The 27,446-nt window shown below is 42.2% G+C and overlaps 1 protein-coding gene across 1 annotated transcript in view; it reads left to right on the plus strand.

The window, feature by feature from the left end:
- COLEC12 (collectin subfamily member 12) overlaps nucleotides 1–27,446 on the plus strand; it is a 144,811-nt gene that overhangs the window by 87,662 nt on the left and 29,703 nt on the right. The window lies entirely within an intron of this gene.

Below are 27,446 nucleotides of genomic sequence, written 5' to 3' on the forward strand. Positions count from 1 at the left end.
GCAGGGAGAGTGCTAGGTTGATTGGGACACCTGAAGCCAATCAGGGGCCAGGGCCACCCAGAGGATTCAGGGGGCCTGGGGCAAAGTGGGGGAGCTGCAGCGCTTGTGCTCACCTGGTGGCGGTCTGGGTCTTCGGTGGCATTTCCGCGGCGGGGGGCCCTTCAGTCGCTCTGCATCTTCGGCAGCACTGAAGGGCCCCCCAATGCTGAAATGCCACCAAAGACCCGGATCACTGCCGGGCCAAGGCTCGCAAGCGGCCCTCTCAGGGGCTGGCTGAAAGTAGTTAAAAGCCTCCCAGTTAGTCAGGTGGGTGTGCATGTCAGGAGCTGTGAGAAGTTGTGCTGTTGGAGAGACTGAGCTGTACACACCATATTAGGCACAAGGAAGGAGGCCCTGAGATAAGGGTGAAGTGGATCTTGAGGAAGTGGGGGCTGCTGTGGGGAAGTAGCCCAGGGAATTGTACGTGTCCTGTTCCTAAAAGGTCAGCTACCATAGTTGATACTATTAGGGTCCCTGGGCTGGAGTCTGGAGTAGAGGGTGGGCCTGGGCTCCTCCCTTTGCCCCCCTGGTTAATCACTGAGACTGGGAGACAACAGAGACTGTGCGAGGGAAGGTTGCTTCTCCTCACCTCCCTCGCTGGCTTATGATGAAAATGGCTCGGTAGACTGTGACCCTTGTCTCTAGAGAGAGAAGGGTTAAGTGAAGGGTCACAGTGAGCCTCTGAGGCTAGCGAAATCCATCAGGAAACGCAGGACCCATGGAGACAAGGACAGAACTTTGTCACAACGGTCACACAGAAAATGCATAGGAGATCCAGGGACAAAAGGGACATCTCCTGAGTCCCAGTCTAGTGACTTAACCACAAGACTGTATTTCCTCCTTATCACCAAAAATTATGACATTTGGTGCAATTCATAGTTTCCAAGATCTTAAAAAATCTTACAAATAACTTGTATGTTCATAGATTTTAAGGTTAGAAGGATTAAGAGTGATCATCTAGTCTGACCTCTTGCATAATCTAGGACATAGAATTTCACATAGATGTTATGGGTTTCACGTAGGAATTACTATGTGAGCTGTAGCATGTCTTTTAGAAAGACATCCAATCTTGATTTAAAAACTTCAAGGAATGGAGAATTCACAAGATCCCTAGATACGTTGTCCCAATGGTTAATTACCCTTACTGTTAGAAAATTGCATTTTATTTCTAGTCTGAGTTTGTTTAGCTTCAGCTTCCATCATTGGATGTTGTTATGACTTTGTTCACTAGAGTAAAGATCCCTGGACTATCCAAAATCATTTCCTCATGTAGATATAGAATAGACGGCAATCAAGTCATCTCTTACCTTCTCTTTGATAAGCTAAACATATTAAGCTTCTGTAGCCTCTCACTTTAGGTCATATTTTCCAGACCTCAGATCGTTCTCATAGCTCTTTTCTGAACCCTTTCCAATTTTTCAACCTTTTTCCAGCATAGATACCAGAATGGACACATTTTTCCAGGAATGGTGTCAGTAATGCCATATGCAGAGGTAGTACCACCACCTTAGTCCCACTTGTTAATCCTCCTCTTATACATCCAAGGAGTGCATTTGCTCTCTTAGCCATCACATTGCACAGTGAGCTCATGTTCAATTGGCTCTCCACCACGCCCCTGCGTCCTTTCCTGAGTCACTGCTTCCCAAAATACAGTCCCCCGCCTATAGTCTTGATTCCTGTATGTATGACTTTGTATTTAGTGACATTAAAATGCATGTTGTTCAAGTGAGTTCAGTTTACCATGCAATCCAGAATGCTCTGTAGAACTGACCTGTCCTTACCAGTATTGCACACTACATCAGCACTGAATTTATGTTCAGGACATACAGACCAGGATGAAACCTGTTGAAGATTCACTTGTTTTACATTGTACAGTCCCATCCCTTTTCCCCATGCACCCAGTTGCAGACTAAATAGGCATTCGAAAAGTATTTATGGTCTGAATTCTGGCTTTCTATACAGCATCTTGCTATTGCTGGCTCTTCCAACAACCAAATCAGTTCTGGGGCTGTCACAAAAGTTTGTTTAACAACTACAGCCCTGAAATGCCAAGTTCATAAATGTTGTTTTATATACTCTTGGTTCAGTGGAGCATCTGGTTCTTTTCCTGAATCCTTAGTTGACAATAACACTCACTTGATAGAAGCAAAACTTCCTCTGAATGTTTAGTGGAAATGGCTGGATTAACTTGTTGTCTTTTTTTTCTTCTACTTTGTATGTTGTGTTTGAAGAATGTGGTTCTACAGTGCATCAAGAGCCTAGGTTGTCAAGCTGGCAATTGGAGTAGGCATGGCATTACATTTATATAGTCCTGTAGGTGTACATGGACCTGTACAAATGGCATGATGTTCAAAACAAGTAGCAGAGTCTCTGCCTGAAAAGCTTTCAGTCTAAAGCCATGAGTGGATACAATACAATATACAACTCAATGAAAAGGTAGTGTGTCAGCAGACGCCATGTGGGGGGTGACCACTGGAGCTGGAAGGCAGCCCAGAAGAAAGTGAATTTGGAGGAGGGTGCGATGGATGTCTCTGAGTGCTCCCTGGAACTGGTGTACTGCTGAGACCTCTGTCCTGCCAACCTGGGCTTCCTCTCACCCTGTGATGCTGTGACAAGCTGCAAACCTCTGGTAGGTACTGCTTTCACACAGATATCCGCAGGCAGAGACACACTCAGCTGAGTTACATGAATGCTTCTCCCAGCCACTCATAAATTAACAATAGAGGGACTCCAGCCAATTCCCCCCAACTCCCCAACTTTGCTCCCCTGACCTGTACTATCCTGCTCTGGTCAGAAGCCTGACCATTGTACATTTATAACCCAGTCCCCCCCTCCCTCAATGTGGAGAAGACATGCACCAGTTTTTGTTCCCAAGCACTTCAAACAAAATACACTGTTTTAGGTAAAACGTAAAATAGGTTTATTAACTACAGAAAGACAGATTTTAAGTGATTATAAGTAGTGAGCATAGAGATCAAAGTTGGTTACCTAAAAAATACAATAGATTTGCAATTTAAGTTATATAAACTACACAGCAGTGCCGTAACAAGGGTGAGGCCAGTGAGGCACTTGCCTCGGGTGTCCAAAGCGAAGGGGCAGCAGCTGTACCACAATTGACGGCGCTTCGGCAGCAGCCCTATCACGATCGGCGGCGCTTTGGCGGCAATTCAGTGGCAGGTCCTTTTCTCCATGAGGGACTCAGGAACCCGCTGCCGAATTGCCGCTAAAGAATGAATGAAGCGGCAGCGGCAATTCGGCAGCAGGTCCTTCCCTCTGACAGGAACTCAGGGACCCGCCGCCAAATTGCCGTTGAAGATCCTGGAGCTGGCCAATGCCTTGGACGCAAAAATTCCGTGTTATGGCTCTGCTACACAGGATTTGAATCAAGCAGTGTCCTGACAGATAGTACAAGTATGATATAGATCTTCAATATACAGGCTGGAACTCTCCTCCAGCCCGGGACCACCTTCCCCCATTCAATCTTTGTCCTCCAGTATTTTTCCAGGTGTTAAATTGTGGGGGGAGTGAGGCCAAACATGCGGCCACTGTTCCCTCTTTTAGATCCTTAGTCCTTGTGCCTAGAAGAAACTTGTCTCAGCATGTCCTGAAGGGCTTCCTGGAATCGCTCAGTTGAGCAATTCCTCTAGTGTGGTCTTGTGCAATGGGGTCATGGGATCAAGCAGTCCCCATTGTGTGGTGCTTGCGCAACTATCCTTGAATAGTAAAACTCTGGATTATAACTTCTCTGCTTGTTAATGGTTGTTGAATACATTCTATCCTCGAGTACCCTCCTGTGAGTGATTTGCTTTCTTTGTATGCCACTAGCAAACTTGCAACATATTTCAGTAACAACCATACAGCAAAATCTCATAACTTGATACACACTAACAATATACAGGTTTGGACAGAACAAGGGTCAGCAACCTTTCAGAAGTGGTGTGCCGAGTCTTCATTTATTCACTCTAATTTAAGGTTTCGCGTGCCAGTAATACATTTTAACATTTTTAGAAGGTCTCTTTCTATGTCTATAATGTATAGCTAAACTACTGTTGTATGTAAAGTAAATAAGGTTTTTAAAATGTTTAAGAAACTTCATTTAAAATTGTATTAAAATGCAGAGCCTCCCGGACCAGTGGCCAGGACCCAGGCAGAGTGAGTGCCACTGAAAATCAGCTCGCGTGCTGCCTTCAGCATGTGTGCCATAGGTTGCCTACCCCTGGGACAGAACAATGGGTTTCCACAGATCATGACTTTTTATATGATATCTTACATATGTCAGTGGTGATTATGGGGTTCCAGGGTGTCACAGTGGAGTTTGAAGGAGATGAGGGAGAGTGATTGGTGCGTAAGAAATGAGAAGCTATTCCAGGCCAAGGGGGTTTAGAGCTAAATCCTCAAAGGGATGTAAGTACCTAACTGCCATTTTGGGCACCAAAATCTAATATTTAGGCATCATTGAGATCCTCAAACTCTCCCCTCCCCTCACTGAGTTGTCACACAACCCTTTACGTGTCTAAATTCCCTAGGCACTTAAGTTTCTGCCAGCAAAGTCCACTAGGTGCTTACATTTCCATTGATGATCATGTGCAAAACCACTTATGTCCTGATGCTGCTGGACTGCTCAGCCATTCTAGCTCACCCTTGAGTCCCATCAGGATTCTCAAATGAGGCATTCGCCCGCCTATATATGTTCTGCTTTTACAGAGCATTCCTACTACAGAAAGGCAGCTGGGGATAGCCAGATCATGAATTTTCAAGGCTGGGGGTAGGTAGGTGCGCAGTAGCCATGGGGTTACAGCGCTCACCTGGGAGACCTATTTTCAAATCCCTACTCCGCCTGATTTGAAGTAGAGACTTGAACTTGGGTCTTCCCCTCATAGGAGAGTGCCCTAATCCCCAGACTACTGGCTATGCAGGAGCAGAGTTCTCTCGGTCTGTGCTGTTGAAGCTGTTCCACACGGTAACGATAATCAGATGTTAATTGATTATGAACAGAGAGAGAATGAAACTCCAGCCGGGTGGCTAGGGCACACACTTGGGGTGTAAGAGATTCATGTTCAAATCTAGGTTTCAAAGCAGGGATTTGAAAACAGGCCTCCTTGCTCCCACTTGTATTCCCTAACCATTGGGCTATTGGCAAGAATGGGGTGGAGGTTTTTTTTTTCCCCCTTCCCTCTGGTTTCTCGTGAGAAAGGGCTGACCAGGCTTCGGTGCCTAACCCCAGGAAAGGGTTCACGGCTGTGAATCCTGAGCAGAGATAGCCACATTCCCCTGGTCCACAATTAGGTGCCTACCCATCTATGAGGGACTAGGTTTAAGCCCAGCCCCTCTCCTTGGTATTTCCTACTGGCTATCTTAGGTGGCTCTGTGCTCAGTGAGCTGGCTTCAATAAATCCTATTCTTAGGCATCTAACTCTCTCCATGCATTTTACTGGGAGTCTGGACACCTAACTTGAGTCTGAGGCTTCTGCTGGGTGAGAGGGTGCTTAAAAAGTTAGTCATTGTAACGCTGAGCTCTTCAAAGCCTAAATCCCGTTGTAGATTTAGCACATAGTGCTGATCCAGCTCCCATGGATTTCAGTGGGATTTGTATCAGGGTCTCAGTGAAAGGAGGTACAAAGTCACAGGTAGGAGAGGAAAAAGGAAACAGGAGAGAAGAAATGGAAGAACATATGGAGGTGGAAAAGAGATCAAATTTATAGGTGTAATAATGAAGAGCTATGAAGATGGCGATGAGCAGTTTAGTTTAATGCAGAAGGATACGGAAAGCAGTGAAGGCCTTTGAGAAAAGTGATGTAGTGGGAACAGTGGGCAAGAAAGATGATCTTAGCTGTAATGTTTCGGATACATTGGAAAGCTCTGAGGAGAGATGAAGAGAGGCCAGTGATGAGGAGGTTTTGGTATTTGAGATAAGAAATGACCAGGGCTTTAGTGGAAGGGATGTAAAGAGAAAGCTCATTTTAGGGATGTTTTAAGAAAGAAACAATAAAACTTAGTGAGTTAAAAGTATGAGAGTTTATTCATAAGCCAGCAGGAAATATACAGCTGATACAGTTTCCATATTGAAACAAGATGGAAATTAACAATATGGAAATTTCTACTGGAAACATTTCTGATATTTTTAGTCCCACGTTGTCTAGAGCTTTAACTCTCTGGTGGATAAATTTGTTCTTCATCTGTTCTGGAATTCATACTCCACAGGCATGAAGAATACCAGACAGAAGTGGTGTGTAATATCTAGGTCCTTGTGCATTTTCAGCTCCATACAGGAGGATTTAGATGTGTGACTGCTGTTGTTAGAAAAGTGCCAAAAAGACCCTCAAGAGCTCCCATAAGACAGCTCATAATTTCTGCAAAGAAAGGAAAAGGAGAGGTGATTCCAAAGTGTGAATAGGATTGAAGGTTATTTGACTAGAGAGTTAATGCATCCTTGTGACCTACACAATTTTTACCTCCTCATATTAGTATTCAGAGTCTGGTAACAAAGAGCTTATTGCTCCCAGCCTTGTCTTCATTTCTCCACAGCCTACAACTACCCCTTAGAGTGGTAAAGTTGCCATTTCTGCCAAAGAGAGGCCCAGGATTGGAGTAGCAGGATTGAGGTTTATTGGTAAAGTAGTAGGAGGACGTGTGCACAGCCCTTGGTCACATTATGTAGTGGTCTCTGAGTACCCTCAGAGAAGCAGTTTTTAGAAAAGAAAATAGTAACACAGACGTGTGGTTAATTAATATGTTGTTAATTATAGAGCATTCTAAATGCTCTGTTTATTGTCTACATCTTGTTTACCCTAAGCAGGTACTGTCTGTGGGTATTTTTCTCAAGTACAGCAGGTGTGTGATAAAGGAAGAGACTTTTGAAACATTAGTGTAAAGGAGACATCACAAATGGGCACAGTGATCAATCTGAGACTCAATTTTGTATTTACTTAACTTTTAAAAACAAATTATTATGACCTCACCTCTTTTATAGAAATTCCTCAAACAAGTCATGTCAATATATTCCTCCCCTGAGAAGTGATTGTCAGCATGATCTCATTCATTTTTGATTCCCTTGCTCCCAGAGGGCCAGATCCTACCATGCTTACTTTTCATTCAGGCAAAACTCCAACTGACATCTGTGGGAGTTTTGCTTGGACAGGAAGTGAATAAGAACTATTGGATTTGGCTGTGAGGAAATATGAAACAATTTTGAACATTATTTTTGGTCTGAAACTGACACTGCTGAGCAAAAGCCTAAAACTCCTTAAAACAGGATACCAGGGCTACTGAAGAGGGCTTCTAAAGTTTATATTGACAAGTAATATCTTAAATGTACTGAGTCAAATTCTGCACTCATCTACATCAATGTACATCTGGAGTATCTTCAGTGAAATTAGTGGCATTCCTCTGGATTTACACTGGCGTAAAGGAGGTCAGAATTTAACATAAGAAAGAAACTCCATGTGAAGGAAGCAAATTCCTTCTACAGTCTTATGACATTTCTATGGAAGCCTGATCCTTCAAACACTGCCTGCTGGGCTCAGTGCTTACTCCTGTGACTGCTTCCAGTGGGAAGTACATATTGGGTTGTGGGATTAGAGCCTTAAATGGTAAACCACTTGTGGGACAAGGATCACTTCTCTTCCATATTCTGTACAGCACCAAGGACTATCATTTGTGAGCAAATAACGCAATTGATTTACGTGGTGGGGTTACACTAAGGATAAATTTGAAGAGTTTTAGAGGGGGCCAAACTTAAAATACCTACATTTTAATTTTAATAGTAATATTCAGATTTAAATGTCTTCAAAATCCACATTACAAATGCTCCCTCAATGATGTGTTCACTTGAGAGTCCATAACTACTGCTTTGATCACACAAAGGCAGATTTAGGGACACATCCTGCCAATCTGAGTACATGTGCATTGGCTTGAATTGGAAGTTAATGGGATGTGCATGCACGTCCCAAAACTAACTTAACCTATAGCGTAAGTTACCCCATCAGCAATTGACCTATCTAGCATAATAGTCTTTTAAGAAAACAGAATTTCAGTCACTAATGGCTGATAAACAAATCCAGTCCACTTAAATAAATGTAAGCACAGATTTTTAAAAGTCTAAATCAAAGAAAGCAAATATTTATATATTTTTAGAGGCAGACAATGCAAAGAATCCAGCATTCATCTTCTCTTAAAATAAACAACTACCAGTTCTTGAAACCGGCTAGTTTTTTCAGGCCACACAGAGTGTGTGGGGTAACTTGATTCAGCAAAACGGAATCATTTTCAGCTTGTGCTTTTGCTGGAAGTTTTACAAAGCAGTCAGACAACATTGACAGGCAACAGTTGACAGGCCAATTTTTGCTCTAGGATACACTGGAGCGCTACCATTCACGTCTGTGGGGATCCACAAGAGTAATTGTAAAAAGAAGTTGGCTCAGCTTCCATATGAAAGTAGTATTGATGAACCGGAATACTCTTAGATTCAAGCCACTGGGACTTGGCATAGAATCCCAACATTGAAACCGAATGAGAATTCAAAGGGATTTTCTTCTTTTGTTCAGTTTTCCCAGGCACTGTACAGATAAGTTGGAAGATACAGTCCTTAATCCTTTTCTTTACAGCATTTTAGGCATCCTTGGGAAATGCAGCAAATGACCTGTTAATCTAAGGCCTCCACAATATTACTCTGGCATATAAGCAGTTAACAGCCATCAGAGGTAATGAAGCATAATTGTGTCCAAAAGAGGGTTCATCTGTCCGCATTCTACAGATTTTTCTTTTCTTTGTTTCCTCTTTTTTTTCTTCTTTCTTATCTTCTTTGTTGGATGAGCAAGTGAAAAAATGATGTCATGTCTGCAAGAAATCTTGGAAACTATATATTTTTTAAAAAGACAACCATCTGTTGGAGCTTTTCTCCAGTCAAATGCCCATTATGAGAATTGGGCTGGGTCTAGATGTGTTCCAGAACCTGCCACATTCAGGCATATGTGTTTCATACAATCCGTAAATTGATATGTCATTTTTGAAGGAGGATGCAGCAGAGTCACAACCACATTGCAGATCCTAAAAGGCATGTTTCACTTTCCCTTCCTGGCATGGGAGAGAGTTATAGCTGAAAGCAGAGCAAATTTTTTGCCTCTGAGACTAGAATAGTGAATAATTAAAGCTACAGCTCACTGGGACTCGCATTTGTTGGCAATAAAAGGCAGCTGCGGTGAAAACTTTACCAATTACCCTGTCAAAAAACTGACAAGTTGCTTTATGAGAGAACTGAGATGGAAAGGCTAAGGGAGCCATCCTCGAGTCCCCAATAGAACATATTTTCATACTGCTCCCTTCATGATAATGTGTCCAATATTTCAGAAAATGATACAGCATTTCATTATTTCTTTAATGTGTTCTATCACTTATTAGATTTGTATAATGTTAAATAGCTTATTGGGCAAATGGTTCTAGAATGCAACATTTACTTTTATTTCTGTTACCAAGAAACATGGTCACAGTAGCCACTGTCGTCAGAACAGCATTATAAAGACCAAATTGATTGAACAGTTTGTGACTATCAATAAATGCCATCTAAGCAAGATTTCTTCAGTAAATATCTTCTACATTCATGTAAAAAAGTTGCCACCTTCCAAATTTTCTAGAATGTCTGCCAAGATAAATTACAATGAATCAGTTACTATCTAGTACTGTAGTCCAAAGGCACTACTTTCTCTACTGGGCCTTTTAACAATCACTGGCATTACAGGGCATGTTGTTGCAGCGGTGGCTCCAGGCACCAGCGTTCCAAGCGCGTGCCTGGGGTGGCAAGCCACGGGGGGCGCCCTGCCGGTCCCTGCGAGGGCAGCAGTCAGGCAGTCTTCAGCAGCTTGCCTGCAGGAGGTCTGCCAGTCCCGCAGATTCGGCAGCGATTCAGTGGTGGGTACACCCAAGCCGCCGAATCCATGGGACTGGGGACCTCCTGCAGGCAAGCCACCGAAGGCTGCCTGACTGCCATGCTTGGGGCGGCAAAAAAGCTAGAGCCTCCCCTGTGTTGTTGACTGATTTCTTGTGCAGTTGCAGAAAGCACGATTTAGGGCTCCATTGTCCTTATACTCTTTCCCCAATCCATAATGACAGCTCATTCACAGAACTTTCATTCTTCCCCTCCATCCACTTTTGTATTCTTGTCAAGAAATAAGTAGTACTCCAACAAAATAGCCAAAATCTTCCTTTTAAAATGTGGTGAGCAGCTCAGAAGGCGGCTCTGGAGATGGGCCCAACCCACAGATTAGGGATCTGATTCTGGATACAAACTTCCCCAAAATTCTGGGATATCCAATTCTGAGGCTTTGGCCCAGCCCTTTACAGGAAGAGGGGCCACCCAGAAATTCAGAATTGTAAATTTGCCCTCTTTTAAGCAATCGGAAAGAGTAGAAACAATGGGTGAAGCCGGCCCATAATAACTGTCAAGTATCAGGGGGTAGCCGTGTTAGTCTGTATCCACAAAAACAACAAGGAGTCCAGTGGCACCTTAAAGACTAACAGATTTATTTGGGCATAAGCTTTCACGGGTAAAAACTTCCTAGACACTACAGTGCAAATAAAGGATGATCACATAAACACCACCCTATACTGGAAACCTACTGACCTCTGTACTTACCTGCATGCCTCCAGCTTCCATCCAGGACACATCACACAATCCGTTGTCTACAGCCAAGTCGTAAGATGCAACCGAATTTGCTCCAATCCCTCAGACAGAGACAAACACCTACAAGATCTTTATCAAGCATTCTTAAAATTACAATACCCACCGGGGAAGTGAGGAAACAGATTGACAGAGCTTGACGGGTACCCAGAAATCACCTACTACAGGACAGGCCCAACAAGGAAAATAACAGAACACCACTGGCAATCACGTACAGCCTCCAGCTAAAACCTCTCCAGCATATTATCCAACAATCTACAACCGTATCCTGGAAAACAATCCTTCACTCTCACAGACCTTGGGAGGCAGGCCAGTCCTTGCTTACAGACAGCCCCACAACCTGAAGGAGATACTCACCAGCAACTACACACCACACTACAGAAACACTAATCCAGGAACCAATCTCTGTAGCAAACCTCGTTGCCTCCTCTGTCCCCATATCTACTCTAGCGACTCCATCAGAGGACCCAACCACATCAGCCACACCATCAAGGGCTCATTCATCTGCATGTCTACTAATGTGATATATGCCATCATGTGCCGGCAATGCCCCTTTGCCATGTACATTGGCCAAACCAGACAGTCCCTACGTAAAAGAATAAATGGACATAAATTGGACATCGGGAATGGTAACGTACAACAGCCAATAGGAGAACACTTCAATCTCCCTGGTCATTCTATAACAGATTTAAAAGTAGCTATACTTGAACAAAAAAAATTCAGAAACAGACTTCAAAGCAAAACAGCAGAACTAAAATTCATTTGCTAATTTAACACCATTAATTTGGGCTTGAATAGGGACTGGGAGTGGCTGGCTCATTACAAAAGCAGCTTTGCCTCTCCTGGAATTGGCACTTCCTCATCTATCATTGGAAGTGGACTACATCCATGCTGATCGAATTGGCCCTGTCAGCACTGGTTCTCCACTTGTCAGGTAACTCCCTTCTCTTCATGTGTCATTGCATAATGCTTGCATCTGTAATTTTCACTCCATGCATCTGAAGAAGTGAGCTTTTTTACCCACGAAAGCTTATGCCCAAATAAACATCATAACTGTGTTACACATTACAACTTACACATGTTCTCTGGACAAAACAAAGCTGATAAGATTGCTCGACTCTGCAATATTAGCATGCAGAACTAGAGCTTACTCACCAAAGCTCTCTCAGACCTTGGCAGTATTACAGGGTCATAGTTTCACATGGATGAACTGTTCCTAAACAATATCTTAAATTGTGCTAGACACAAACAGGCTTTTCATTCATATCCGGAGTTCATGTCTTCTGATTCATCTTATTTGTTCCTAGAACAAACATTTTTATTATGGTCTTTGTAAGTAAAATCATTCAGTGTCTCAGGGTACTGAGTACCAGCCATTGATCCACACTCATCCCCTTTATTTGGAGTCCCTTTCAAATCTCTAATGGCTGGTGTTCATTATTCTTTTCCAATACTAATTATGGGTTCTATTTTGTCTTGAATCACATCCCCATACTGGGGTGATGTGGTGCTGAATCATACCAGCAGGAGATCGCCAGCAGGGCCGGCTTTAGGAAGTGCAGGGCCCAATTCGAACAGTTTTGATGGGGCCCCGGCAGGGATGAATAAAAAACACACATGTATAAAAACATGTGGGACTTGTACTCACCAGGCAGTGCTCCGAGTCTTCAGCAGCACTTCAGCGGCGGGTCCTTCACTCACTCCAGGTCTTCAGCGGCACTGAAGGACCCGCCGCCAAAGTGCCACCGAAGACTCAGAACAAGCGAAGGACCCGCCGCCAAAGACCCAGAGCGCCGCCAGGTGAGTAAAAATTAAAAAGGTGCCTCTGGCCAGGGAAGGAATTCTCACTGGGCTCGGGGCCCTCTTAGGCGCGGGGCCCGATTGGGGGAATTGGTGAAATAGGCCTAAAGCTGGCCCTGATCGCCAGTGTGCATGCAGAGCACACCAGGTGCTCTATCCCTTTAGGAGTGTAACTAGCACCCTTCTTGCACACCAAGCCAATGGAGAGGTAAGCTGAGGCCTGTCTCCCTTTGCGTGTCTTGCACAGTTTGTGTCCACTGCTGAGTGGGTTGCAGGAGGGACACTTTGTGCCACTCACACCCTTGGAGCTTTGGACCATTGAGCATTGCTCAATAAAATACAGTATTTTTAATAGAAAATTAAATGGCTATTAAAATATGACTGCTCTTCTATCTTCTAGCTTCTTTCTCCTATGCAGCAAGATTTTGCCCTAAATTTGCTACTGCATCCCTGACAAAATCCTTAGGAAGATGCAGTTCTGAAAAAACACTGTTCACTTGAACAGAGATCTTGAGAAAATAGGAATGGGAAGAGAAAGGGAGCCCGTACTTCAGATTAGACCAGACTGAGTTGTTCTAAGGTAGCATGATACCTTGGCTGGCTGTAGCCACATCTGATTCTATGACACAAGAGCTGCCAGAACATTTTCCAGCTGACAGATATTAACACAACTGGAGATGCTCAAGGTTAGTCTATTGGCTGCATCTATTTTAAGGTTACGTCCATATCAAAGTGACACTTTTAATTGTGCAACTCTGCATCCTAATTACTTGGTTTTATACAATTATAGAAACTACACTTTGGATCTTGTCAGTTAAAATACTATCACAACAGCAGTTATATGAGCTGAATCTGTCCACCTTTAAACATTTCAATATATTTTTATTAAGAGTATGCAAGACAAAAGTTATTCAAATGAGCAATGCTGTGTTTTAACCAATGTACAGGAAATTGTCTTTTCTTGCTCATCAAACCATTAGTAAAGAACAAGAAAAGCATGCAAAGTAGTCAAACACAATAGTCTCTGCTGTGAAAGTGTTCCTAGGTCTTCAAATATTTTCCTCCTGTGCAGGCTTGAATAAGATGCTCACACGTCACAGGGAGTGATTTGTGAAAAATATTTAATGAAATACATATTTTATGAAACACATGTGAACACCTCAACATCACATTGAACGTTGTGCCATTCATGGTATGGTTCATAGTGTGACATTAGCTATAGTCAATAATCTATCAGAATTTCTCCATCCTTCTTTTTAGGAGCGTATAGCTCAGCCATGGAAAGATTCACTCTGAGCTGAAGCTTGACACACAAGCATCCAGCCAAAAAATGTTTTATGTTAAATAGAACTACAAAAAACCTATAACCCTGAAAACAGACATTTTTAAACAATTTTTGCACTTCTAATAATCCAAAATTATTTTTCAACTGAAATTTTGCTGAGCATGAAAGAATAATGGGGACTCAGTGACTCTGAATTTTGAAGACATGAAGGCAATTTAGTTTGTTTTATAAACAGGTGAGGCTATATTTGTATAAGTCAGATCAGAATTGGGATCCTGAGGATTTTTTAGTGCAGTGACTTACATTCCTGGCTGCTTTGCTCCAAGTAGTATTCACCTCCAAGTAACCAAACATACTTTTCAGACTTACCACATGACTGCTTTCATCCAGTCATGAGCCAAGATCTTGTCTTGTCTGTAACATTTCCTTTTTTCAAAATTTTCAGTAATGTTTTTTACTAAAGTGAAAATACAGTTTCTCCCTTCCTTGCCATTTCAGATGATAAAATGGATTTCAAAAAGCCTACAATTAATATTTTTTCAAGCTTTCACAAACTATCAAGTAAATGTTATATGTTCTTTTAACACACTTATCAGCCAGCACATACTATAGTAAGGTTTATTTTTATTGTGGTAACATGTTTATTGCTTAATTAGGTGGCTGATCAATGAATTTTCCTTATGTATAAACATGACAAATTGTTGCTGGGCAGATGTGCACAGGTTTGCAGATTTGTTGACTAATATATTTTACCATTTGCAGTAGAATTTTTATCTACTTAACAGACTTATTCCTTTGCACACAAATTTGAAGATACTGGCATAAGGGACATAGTAAATATATTATTTCCACAGGGTTTATCTTATTATTGATTACCTGGACTGTAAATACAAACTGCACAGAACACCATTCCACACATCACAGGGCTTTTTTTTTCTCATTTCTAGCATGTGACAAGCAGATTTAATTCCATGATTCATGAGCTGTTTGCAAAGAAAGGTAGAATGTGGCATTTGCTTATTTCTAAAACTTAATTAAGAGAAAAAACAAGAAATGTATCTATTAGTCTCTGTTCTGCCAGTATGCTGGGAGCATCATACAACACTTTATGAAATATAGTGCCATGAAAATTACCACCCCAAAATATAAAGGAATTTAAAATAAGAAATAAAATCACAATTGCAGATAATTCCCCAAACATATGGAGTGCTAGTCCTAGACAGAGAGAAGTTCATGAATCAGAATATCTTGTGCATTGGCACAACTGCCTGAAACAGGCTCTGGTCTGGTTAGGGAAGCTCATGCTGAGCTTACTTTATAGCAAGGTAACTGGATACTAAAGAAGTGTGTCTGCCAGGAAACAGAGAGCAAAGAAGTTAATACCCGGTCTTTTTTCAGTAGAACAATATTTAAAGCTGAGCTGAACTTCTTTCTGTAGGTAGGCATGCAGTTTAAGATTAGGAGTGGATTTGTAGTCAATGGATAGAGATCTTCCTCTTCTATTCAGTGGTGAAGTGCAACCATGCACTATTAGGAGCGGGAGCTTGCTGGTAACGCCATGGGAAAGGCTAGTCAAAAATGGTTTTGGACAATGCACATCCACACCCATAGCGTGATAAATAAATGATGCATAGATGATGGAGTCCAAGTGTTTTCCATATTCATGTTGTTATATGAGGTCCTGTTATGCTCAAATTGGTCTTCTTCAAGCACCTCATTATATGCACCCTGTATTAGACTTTTCATATGGAAAAAAAAGTATTTCCTACATTATGGACTTAATCATACTTTCAATGAAGTCAATGGAAATTTTGCCATTGACTTCAGTGGCAACAGGATAAGGGCTGTATATTAATTTGAAGCTGTTGACTCATAATTTACTTACTCCAATTCTGTATTGTCAGTTTTCCATTACTATATTCTAGGTGGACTATACTGTGAAGCCTATAGTTAAGGATACCTAATCATTTTAATTATTTCATTTTTTTTTCAACTGGAATGTGGCACATTTGTTCAGTCTGAAAATTTCAGTAAAGGTGGTTCTGCAGTTTGGAAGCATGGAAAAAAGTGACAATGCAGCTCCGCTGTAAAATATTTTGGGACCTTATTTGGACAGCTGTAGCATGGCAGTGAGAAGTGATGGAAGCTTGGTGTTTGTCAGGAATATCTTCCCAAGGGCATAGATGTCTTGCACTGGTCTGGTGAACATTTATTTTGGTTCTTCTGAGTTGTTATCAGAGTTTAAAAACATAGTTCATGGATGCACACTGTGTATTGTTATACAATAAAACTACAATATTCCATTAACACTGCACATGTGCATATATATAAATTTTACAGACATTTCTACAGAACAGTTAGTCTCCTAGTATTCCCTTTGGATTTGCACATGAATGCATAAGAAAGTTGAATTAAATCTTAGTTGTAATACATGTGGCTTATGGAATATAGCCTGTGACAATATGTGTGAAAGAAGAAGCCCTTGCCTCATTGTGTATAGATATTGGGCGAGAGAGTGTTTCTCTGTGCTTTACAAAATAGTGGCACATGCTTTCATTTTTTCTATTTTTTTTAAATCTATGTTAAAAGAACATTAAGGCTGCCAAGTAGAGCACTCAGAGTCTGGAAATAGTAATGCAAAGGTTGGTTGATAGGGTCCTGGGAATTTCACCTGCCTCAAGCAATCATTATTTCCCCAATAAACCCCTTCTCCATGCAAATGTCATTGGTGTTCAACATCATAACCAAGAACCCTTACAGCTTCTCCTGGGACTATGATGGTACTTCTTTAACCTGGCCTGTTAAAGGGAGCTCAAGAGCAGTGAAGCAAGCATTTCTTATTTCTTCTGCCTTAAAACTACCAAGATACCATTACTGTAATCTCTCGCTCCAGTACCGTGGTATAAAAATTTAGACTAATATAAATTAAGTCTAATACATTACACTGAAGGAAAAACAAAAGCTAAGTTAAATTAGGGAACAAAGACCCTTGACTGGTCTTCAAATTATACAACATTATTTAGGAACTCCGTTCCACTGGGGACACTCAAGATGAAGCTCCTTGCTTTAAGAATTGAAGATCATAGAATTATAAAGATTTAAGGAAAGAAAAGACCCATTAGGCCATCTGGCTAAATCCCCTGCCTCTGTAGGACAGCTCCCTTCTATATATTTTCAGTTTTTTGTTCAGTTGAGGTTTTTTATACTCAAACAATGGGGCTCCACTTCTTCTCGAAGGAGACTGTTGCACAATCCAATGAATCTTACTGTTTGGAATTTTCTTCGGTTATTCCGCCTAAATCTCTGCGTCCATGTGTGCACACATGTGGCTCAGTTTGAAAAAAATGTTTAGCTGGAATGCTACTTGGTGTTTTGGCTGTCTTGTGAGTCAGTGTACACTTAATTCATACACAATTTTAAATTCTTTTAGCAGTTCTAGTTTTTATTCCTTCTGAGTGGTTTTAATTGGATTTCCTTACTTCCAGGGCAGTGCACTCAGTGATCATCTGCTTGACTTGCATTAACTGAATACAGTGATAGTTCACCCGCTGAAGACTATTATTTCAAAGTACCCTCATTTGCTGCTTGTTTGTTTGGGATTGATCTTGGATCTGGATGCGTGGTTTTATTATAACGGTTTAAAAGATCTCATATCCCCTGAGTGTTTAATAATCTTACCACATTTCTATGGCTTGACATTGTACTATAACAAATCTCTGATTTTCCTCAAAATTTATCATGACAATCCTACAGCTTTCCTCATAATATTTGTGTAACATACCATTCAGACACTCAGTGGTTTGCCTGTGTTGTGGGTAGGCCTTTTCTGTACTCTTTTAATTAAGATATTGAATGCTTAATCACTGCAAAACATTGTTTGGTAATACTATATAATTAAATGGTTATGGTTGTTGAGGTGTATAATTAGGAACCTTGACAATTCATTCTGTATTCTACAATGAACAAGTACAAAGCCAAAATGCTGGCTGGGTTATATAAATAAGTGCGAGATGATGGACAAGCTGAATCACAAGGGTTCTTCCCTCCTTTAATGAAAGGGATTGTGTATACTGCACATAATAAAGTATTTCTGATGCTGGGAGCTTTCCAGAGAAAATAATGCCAGCCATTTGGTAATCTTTGGATATGTCCAGACTACCCAATGGATCAGCGGGTAGCAATCAATGTATTGGGGATTGATATATTGTGTCTCATCTAGACACAATATATCGATCCCCGAACATGCTCCCGTCGACTCCGGAACTCCACCAGGGTCAGCAGCGGAAGTGGAGTCGACGGGGGAGCAGCAGCCGTTGATCCCATGCCATGAGGATGGGAGGTAAGTCGAAATAAGATACGTCGACTTTAGCTACGCTATTCCCGTAGCTGAAGTTGTGTATCTTACATCGACCTCTTCTCCCCTCCTCCCCAGTGTAGACCAGGCCTAAATTACATCAAAAGTGGGATAATGGATTCATGGAAAGGGACTACGACATGTGACAGAATAGATCTTGCAGTGAAGAATTTTCCCTAATTTTCTCATGTGCAGAATTTAGAGCCTGATCCAGCAAAGCACTGAGGCTGGGACTTTCAAAGGTGTCTAAGGCCTTGTCTACACTACCGCAGTAAGTTGACCTAAGTCATTCACGTAGCTTAGGTTGACTTACTCCGGTGTCTAATACCGTGCTTTGTCAACGGGAGACACTCTCCCGTTGATTTACCTGAATCCTCTCATTCTGGTGGAGTACTGGAGTTGACTGGAGAGCTCTCTGTGGTCAATTTAGGGAAGATCCACTAAATCTACCCCCATGGCATCAATTGCAGCAGCATCATCCCCAGTAAGTGTAGACATGGCCAAAGTGAGTTTGGCTCCCAAATCCTATTGGAATTCTACTTAATTCCTTTGGATGCCTTTGACAGCCTTAGAGGTTCATGGGTGGTGCTAAGTGCCTTCAATTCCAATTAACCTCAACAGAAGTTGAAGGTATTAAGCATCTCCAGTATTCAAAAAATAGGGTTCAGGCCCCCCAATCATAAGATTGGTTTAAAATCATTACATTAAAAAAATAATAAATGCTGGATTCTTTTATTTGCCTTCTGGCTTTGAGCTTTTGTAATTCACATTTTCAAGCTTTTCTCTGCAACCAGTGCAGCTAGAACTTTTTTTTTTTTTTTTCCATGCCAGGTGTCCGCTTCTGGCTGAATATATTTGGAAAACTTCAGCCAAAATGGTTCAGCTATTTCTAAGAACAAGGCTAGGGGAAAATACATTGTTTTGTACATGTTAAAAAATTCTGGTGACTTTTTCCATACTTTGGAGCAAGAACTCAAAATTTGGCAGAAGGTGGCTTTTGTGCCTTTTACTATCACCATGAAAATCTGGCCATATAATAAGAATTTGAAAAATCAGAGTTTGAACATGCTCAGTAGAGACTTCTATTTTAGCAGCTAAAATATCCAAAGATTGTCCTCACTGAGCGTGCTCAGGACTTTCACAGCTCCTAGTTCTGACCAGACACTGTATGCGTCATCCTCACACAGCAACTAAGCATGCCCTAGCCCAGAGGTAGAGGTGTGAAACTGGACTTTCCCTGTAACAGCTGCTCCCAGCTCTTCTGGGCTGGTGTATGGCTGAGCACAGGAACTGAGAGCAGGGAGTCCATCTCACCTGTGCTCTCAATGACCTCCTTGCTGACACCTAGGCAGCATGGAGCAGGAATCTGATTCAAATGCAGAGGGAACAAAGGCCAGACCAGTGGGGAGCAGTGGCGGCTCTAGACATTTTGCCGCTCCAAGCACGGCATCATGCCGCTGGGGGTGCTCTGCCGGCACGCCTGCGGGAGGTCTACTGAAGCCACGGGACCAGCGGACCCTCCGCAGGCATGCCGCCGAAGGCTACCTGCCTGCCGCCCTCCTGGCGACTGGCAGAGCGCCCCCCGTGGCATGCTGCCCCAAGCATGCGCTTGGCGTGCTGGGGCCTGGAGCCGCGCCTAGTGGGGAGCGAAAGAAATATACTGGGAGAAGGAGTCTTGTGAGACCAACGTCAGAGGCAGGTGCAGGGAGAGAGACTGGCCCTGGCTGGGCAAAGAAACTGGGACCAGCAGGCAAGGAGACCAGGACCAGGAACGAGGGGTAAGAATGGAAGCTGGGATTGGCTGGGTGAGGAGGCTGGGAATCCATTGTACAGGCAACTTTAATTCTGGCATTACCTAACTTTTGAGTGTTTGACTTTGCAACCATATGTTCTTTTAACAATATGTTTTGTGTGTTTTAATATATAAACAAAAGGCCAACCAGATTTTGCCAACCTTATTCTCTCAGAGCAGTACCTTACTCTCTGAAGAGCCCTATGGAATCAAAGGGAAGAACTGTGGAGTAAGGCACTACTCAGCTTGAGTAAGGGGTGGCAGAATCTGGCCCTAAATTATTGTACTTAATAACTATAGTCTAAGGGCCTGATCCTGGGATTGCTGAGTACCCTCCATGCCCACTGTAGCCTTTATGATGCAGAATCAACCTCTAAAGTAACAAAGACCAGATGTTCCTGAAAAAATCAACAAAAATCAGCCTATTTTTGTAATTTGTAAACTTTAGAAAATCAGTGATTTAAATGTTTTTTACAGACATTTTGCTTTCTAAAGTATGTTAACTATCAGAATTTATCTGAATCAACAGTTTTGCTATTTATAACCTAACTATTCACTTGGAATTATATGGATTCATACCATGAAGCAGAAGGTTAATAACCTGTAAAACCACATGAAGGGAAAAGTTGCAAATCTCAGCTAAAATTTTGTGTTTGGCTGGATTCTACAATCTCCAAGCTTTACTGAAGGTTAATATTGGTAACCTGAGCATAGAACATACGAATGCAATATGCCCTTTGTTCCCTTAATACTCCAGCAGATCCAAATATTAAATATTTTGAGCCCAGTTTTCATGTCTGAGCACCTGATCTTTCCTCTTCAGTATTCAAATTGTCACTCAGGCAGTCAGATACTTATTTTAGGTGTCCTGGATGTCAATACAAACACCCAAATGCATATCTAGATGCCTAAATATAAGACCCAAAGTCTGAAAATTGTCTCTTTATGCCCTGTTGATATTAGACCGCCTTCCTAATGCTTAAAGGTGTTTATCAAGATTTATCAGTCTTTAACGCTAAAGCATCATGATTTTACTTGTCAAGGACACCGGCTAAAATTTTCAAATGTGCATCCCTGATTTTAGTTACTTAGGATCAGATTTTTAAATGTATTTGTTGTAGATGTATAAATTTTCAGATAGATGCCTTGTGGGGTTTTCAAAAGCGCTGAGACATCTTACTCCTCTTGGCATTAGGAAGTTAAACATTTAGGTACTTTTGACAATCCCACTAGGTGCCTATCTGCCTCTTTTGGCAACTAAATATATTTAAAAATCTGCTTCTCTGTGTTTATTCTATGGGAATTGCTTATACTGAGCCTCTTTAAAAGTAGATTAAATATGGATTTAGGTGCATGACTCTAGTTATCCATGATTCTAGATAATGTTCTGTAAAGGTGCCTGTAAACTACGCTTGAAACCTTCCTTGCACGCTACAAGAGATGCAGTATCCATATTGAATCACACTGGAAAGGAATTTTCCTTAGTGCATTGACTTTGGCTTCCTGAACTACATTCTTCCAATATTTCAGTTATCTTACCAATGCTTTTTTGTCATGGTTATGTAGGGAACCTTGCGTCTTCATCACAACTCTACATTGTAGCACAGATTTTATGAGGCCACCTAAGTTCCTGAAGCAAGAGCCAAGAAAAGAGCTCAATGGAAAATATTTCAAAAGAAGTATTTGGCAGGCAAATCTGTACAGTATACATGTTGCACTCAAATATGTGAAATTATGGTCCTTGAAACAGAATATCTTTGAGGCATCTGGCTTTTGATAAGGTATCTGCGTACTCACAAAGGGAATACATGTTTAGCCTTCTGTAATTAAAAAAAAACACCTGCCTTATCTGTAGCACAAAAGGAGTCTGCAGATGGATACCCCTGCAGGAAAGCAAAGTTTCCAGTCACTAGAATGTAATGTTACAAAAACAAATACTACAAAGGCTGGTAACAGGGGGATGTCTCTCTTGCATGTTTATTGTGACGATCTCAGTTCACAGAGATGGAGGTCCCCAAAACATGAGAGCCAGCAGGATTCCTTTGTACTGACTTGCTGTCTGTTTGGCCAGATGTCTTCCCAACAGTGAGACAGAAAAAACAAAGCTTGTATTAAAATAAGTCAGGAAAAAGAAAAGTGTGTCAAGTGGAACAAGGCACAGCATGTCACATCTGATATTTATTAAATGTTGATAAAGTCAGCAGTGAGCAATGCTCATCATCTGGAAGTGACCCTGACTTTTTGGTATGCAAAGCTAGTGACAGATGTCTGGGAGCAGATCAGCATTAAAACCATGTGTAGAGAATGCATAGTGGAGTATGTTGTGTTGGAAACAACAAAGATCTGATTCAAACTATGTGTGATTTACATATGTTCCCCTTGTAGGAAAATGTCTTACACTGGTTCCATTGAGTTAATTTAAAGATCTCCAAATGAGATGTTGCAAACCTAGCCAGATAACGCTGATTCACTATGAGCCAAATCTCGTAGTCTTTACACTCAGGCTCCAAATAGCCAAAATATCATTAACTCAAGTGGAAGTTTTGCCTGGTTAAAGATTGAATATGGACTTCAAACCATGACTCTGTGCTCCCATGATAAAGGTTGAGAGAGGGCACCTACTTTATGTCAAGCTGCAGTTTTGTACATATACCCTACACTCACTCTAAATCCTTCCCCATGTTGCCTCTTGTTAGTCTAAGGCCTGGTCTACACTATGCATTTAAACCGAATATAGCAGCGTTAAACCGATTTAACCCTGCACCCGTCCACACAACGAGGCCCTTTATATCGCTATAAAGGGCTCTTTAAACCGGTTTCTGTACTCCTCCCCGACAAGAGGAGTAGCGCTGAAATCGGTATTACCATGTCGGATTAGGGTTAGTGTGGCCGCAAATCGACGGTATTGGCCTCTGGGCAGTATCCCACAGTCCACCATTGTGACCACTCTGGAACGCAATCTGAACTCGGATGCATTGGCCAGGTAGACAGGAAAAGCCCCGCGAACTTTTGAATTTCATTTCCTGTTTGCCCAGCGTGGAGCGCTGATCAGCACCGGTGGCGATGCAGTCCCAAATCCAAAAAGAGCTCCAGCATGGACCGTACGGGAGATACTGGATCTGATCACTGTATGGGGAGACAAATCTGTTCTATCAGAGCTCCACTACAGAAGATGAAATCCAAAGCATTTGAAAAAATCTCCAGGCTATGATAGACAGAGGCCACAGCAGGGACTCAACACAGTGCTGTGTGACAAGCGTAACGGAAAGCCAAAGAATCAAATGGACGCTCATGGAGGGAGGGAGGGGGGACTGAGGACTCGAGCTATCCCACAGTTCCTGCAGTCTCCGAAAAGCATTTGCATTCTTGGCTGAGCTCCCAATGCCTGAAAGGGTCAAAAACATTGTCGCCAGGGTGGTTCAGGGATATGTCGTCAATTTACCCCCTCTCCCCTCCCGTGAAAGAAAAGGGGAAAAAAATCTTTCTTGCCTCTTTTCAATGTCACCGTATGTCTACTGGATGCTGCTGGTAGACGGGGTGCTGCAGCGCTAAACAGCAGCATCCTCCCCTCCCTCCTTGGTGGCAGACGGTACAAAATGACTGATAGCCATCCTTGTCATCATCCCGTGAGTGCTCCTGGCTGGCCTCGGTGAGGTCGGCCGGGGGCGCCTGGGCAAAAATGGGAATGACTCCCGGTCATTCATTCTTTAAGCTTTGTGTCCTGGAGATTCAGTCCTGGCAGATGGTGCAATGGGCTGGTAACCGTCCTCATCATAGCAGCTGGAGGCTGAGCTCCTCTCCCCCCCCCCCCTTCATGTCTAATGGAGATTCTGGACTATCATAGCAGCAGGCTGGGAGCTCCTCTCCTCTCCCCCCACCCTTTAATGAGTAATGGAGATATCCTGCCTGGAATATCATAGCAGCTGGAGGCTGCCTCCCCCTCATTTTATCTCACTAAAAAGTCAGTGTTTCTTATTCCTGCATTCTTTATTACTTCATCACACAAATGGGGGGATAACTGCCACGGTAGCCCAGGAGGGATGTGGGAGGAGGGAAGCAACGGGTGGGGTTGTTGCAGGGGCACCCCCTAGAATGGCATGCAGCTCATCATTTCTGCGGATATCTGGGGCTCTGACCCAGGAGCCGGCTGTGCTCTCTGGTTCTCTAGTACACTTGCCCCATATTCTAGGCAGGACTGACTCTATTTTTAGACAAAACATAAAGAAGGGAATGATCCAGGGAGTCATTCCCATTTTTGTCCATGCGCCCCCAGCCGACCTCAGCGAGGCCAGCCAGGAGCACCCATGACAGCAGCAGACCGTACAGAACAATTGATAACCGTCATCTCATCGCCAATTTACAATGGCATTCCAGACAGTGCAATAGGGATGGTAACCGTCTGCTACCTTGCAGAGGCAAATGAATGCTGCTGTGTAGCACTGCAGTACCGCATCTGTCAGGGGCATCCAGTACACATACGGTGACAGTGACAAAAGACTAAACGGGCTCCATGGTTGCCATGCTATGGCGTCTGCTAGGGCAACCCAGGGAAAAAGGGCGCGAAATGATTGTCTGCCGTTGCTTTCATGGAGGAAGGATTGAGTGACGACATTTACCCAGAATCACCCGCAACACTGTTTTTGCACTGGGATCTCAACCCAGAATTCCAATGGGCGGGGGAGACTGCAGGAACTATGGGATAGCTACCCACAGTGCAACGCTCCGGAAATCGACGCTAGCCTCGGTACCTGGACGCACACTGCCGAATTAATGTGCTTAGTGTTGCCACGTGCACTTGACTTTATACAATCTGTTTTACAAAACCGGTTTATGTAAAATTGGAATAATCCCGTAGTGTTGACATACCCTGACAGACTAATATGGCTGTTTCCTTTATAAAGGAAAATACCTTAACAAACCACAAGGCAACCTTAATGAGACCATATTCACAATGCATACCAAGTGCCTCTTATGTATCAGATCAACCAACTTTGGATGGACCTTAAGCAAAGCGAACCTAAACTGTTCCGGCTCCACCTGAGATACTGGAAATAGTTCAATACCTATTCTCTCATTTGAGACAGATCCAGGTTTTAATCATCTTTAGTAGTCCTCTCCATTTAATTAGTTAATCAGAAGGCCAGCCAGTATCAGGAACAAAATGAATATCCATGTATTCCTGACATAAGACAAATACCACAGCCTAGAAGAGGGCTCTGCAATGCTCTGCTCCAAAGTGGCGGGGCTGAGTAAGAAGGGACCCCCTTACAACTCCCTGATTCTCTGCTCCAGCTCTTATGCAGGTTATATCTTGGGGTAGATTAGATTACAATATAATTAATTTTAAATTGACAAGAATGGGAGTATCTCTCTCTCACACATACTCTCTCACACACACACAAAATATGACCCAGAATTTAAACCCAGATTGCTTAAGTAAATCATGTAAGTCTTTGTGGCTGCTGTAGTGTTTGTGTTATCTCAATACTGACAGTGGATTGTTAAAAAAATGAGTCTGTCTCACGTTCAGGTGCTATTTTTCTGTCTGTTTGAAATACTCTGAAACTGAAAGATCCATAAAGCACAAGTGTTTAACGGGACTATACATGAGGAGAAAAAACCAAGAGAAGGAAGCCAGTGGCTTGCCAAATATTAGTATATACATGGTGCTAGATGAGGAACAGTATTAAATTCAGGGACACCAATGAGAGTTGCAGCCTGTTACATTGCACAGGGAATCAAATTAAGTACAGTGTCAGCAAACAGATCCTAAGCTGAAAATGAGTAACCTTAATGTGGGACTTTAATACAAATTTCCAACACACAGCTGATATCAAATATGCATTTTTTTCTGCTTCCTTCTCTGTGTTGTACCTCTGTTGCCCTTTCTTTTTATGGCTTGATCTTGCTCTCATTAACTCATTTAGTTAAAGTTAATGAGAGCAGGATCAAGCTTTCGGTTACCTGTATAAAGTAAAGGCCAATCTTGAGATTGCTGAGTGCCCTGAACTCCCATTAATTTCCATGGATAATTAGAGCATACAGAAACTTACAAAATTAGGTCCTAAATTATAAACCTCTCACAGGAGAGATCTTCTTTTCAAACTTGTCTGAAAAGCACCATGCACTTCACTGCACCTAAAGTAACCCTCCCTCCAAGCCATTAATGACAGCAAGAAGATCTGTGTTCAACGTATTTGGTGATCTTCTTGACAAATAAGTAAGCTGGCCCAAGCCCCATCCCAGAAAACTGTATTCCCTCTCTGCAGACCATTAATAGACAGAACTCCTCCCTCTCACAAATACTTCAAGACTCTGTACAGACTAGCTTTGTCACAAGATAAAATCCCTTATCCTTCTCCAAGCTGCTTTGGGAGCCCACTGCCCCCAAAATCCAAGTTCATGTCTAGTTATGGTGACTCCCCAAGTATCACTAGCAGGATTGTGGGTAGATAGTCTATGGAAATGAAGCTCTCTTTATCAGGACTGTTCTCTTTCCACCAATAGAGAGAGCAGAGAGCCCTTTCCCCTCTGGAGCTTCTGGCCACATGGCTTATGCTAACAAACCTAGATTTAGAACATAAATGTATTAACTTGTTTTCCCACTGTTTTTTGCGACATTTATCAATTTACTGAGAGGTTTGTATCTCTATTTGAAAAAAGAATTGCTCTTTCCCAACTGAGCTTCTCCACTATGTCCTACAGTGACTTCATAATTTTGAATTCATGACATCACATCCATCCCATTGTAACAAAATGTGATGTCACAACAGTAAGATTATGGTGTGACTTCACCACACAATCGTAATGTATAAGAAGGAGCTGGCCTGTGAGGAGTTCATTTCAGTCTTATTCAGACCAGATATATGAAATAATACTAGCAAAGGGTACTGAGAAAATAACTAATCAAATAAACTTACTTTATGTATAAATCTCTCTTCTTGCATTTGCCTCAGTATGAAAATCCCTTTTTAAAGCACTTTAGGTTTAAGAAAACCACTAGAACCTGTTACTCCTTGAGATAACAAGAGTTGACTTAATTTGCTATTTCTGTCATCAGTCCTCAATAAACACAGCTGAAGCTGCCTGTGCATTTCCCTGAAGAATTGCACTGTGCAGAAGATCACAAGTTGGAGAAAAGTAAAATCAGCTGGTTGGTTGATCCCCATGGGAAACATAATTTTCTCATAAAAAATTGCTGAGCAAGTTTTCATTAGATCAGTAATTTGGTACACACAGCCTACTAAAGCTCTCTCCTTGGTGACTCCATTAGTAGCAAACAAATGGGGTAAAAGGTCAAGGAAGTTCATTTTTAATAGATGCTGGGGGCTATAGTCATCCTTGCCTAGGGCTCAATCTGGTCCATTCATTCCAACATGGTCTTCATGTTCTAATGTTTTTTATATGTCCCTGTTTCCCCAGCATTTCTTGATAATCTAATGCAGGGGTCAGCAACCTTTCAGAAGTAGTGTGCCGAGTCTTCATTTATTCACTCTAATTTAAG

Source organism: Chelonoidis abingdonii, chromosome 2 (genome assembly GCF_003597395.2).
Source record: "Chelonoidis abingdonii isolate Lonesome George chromosome 2, CheloAbing_2.0, whole genome shotgun sequence".
Lineage (NCBI taxonomy): Eukaryota > Metazoa > Chordata > Testudines > Testudinidae > Chelonoidis > Chelonoidis abingdonii.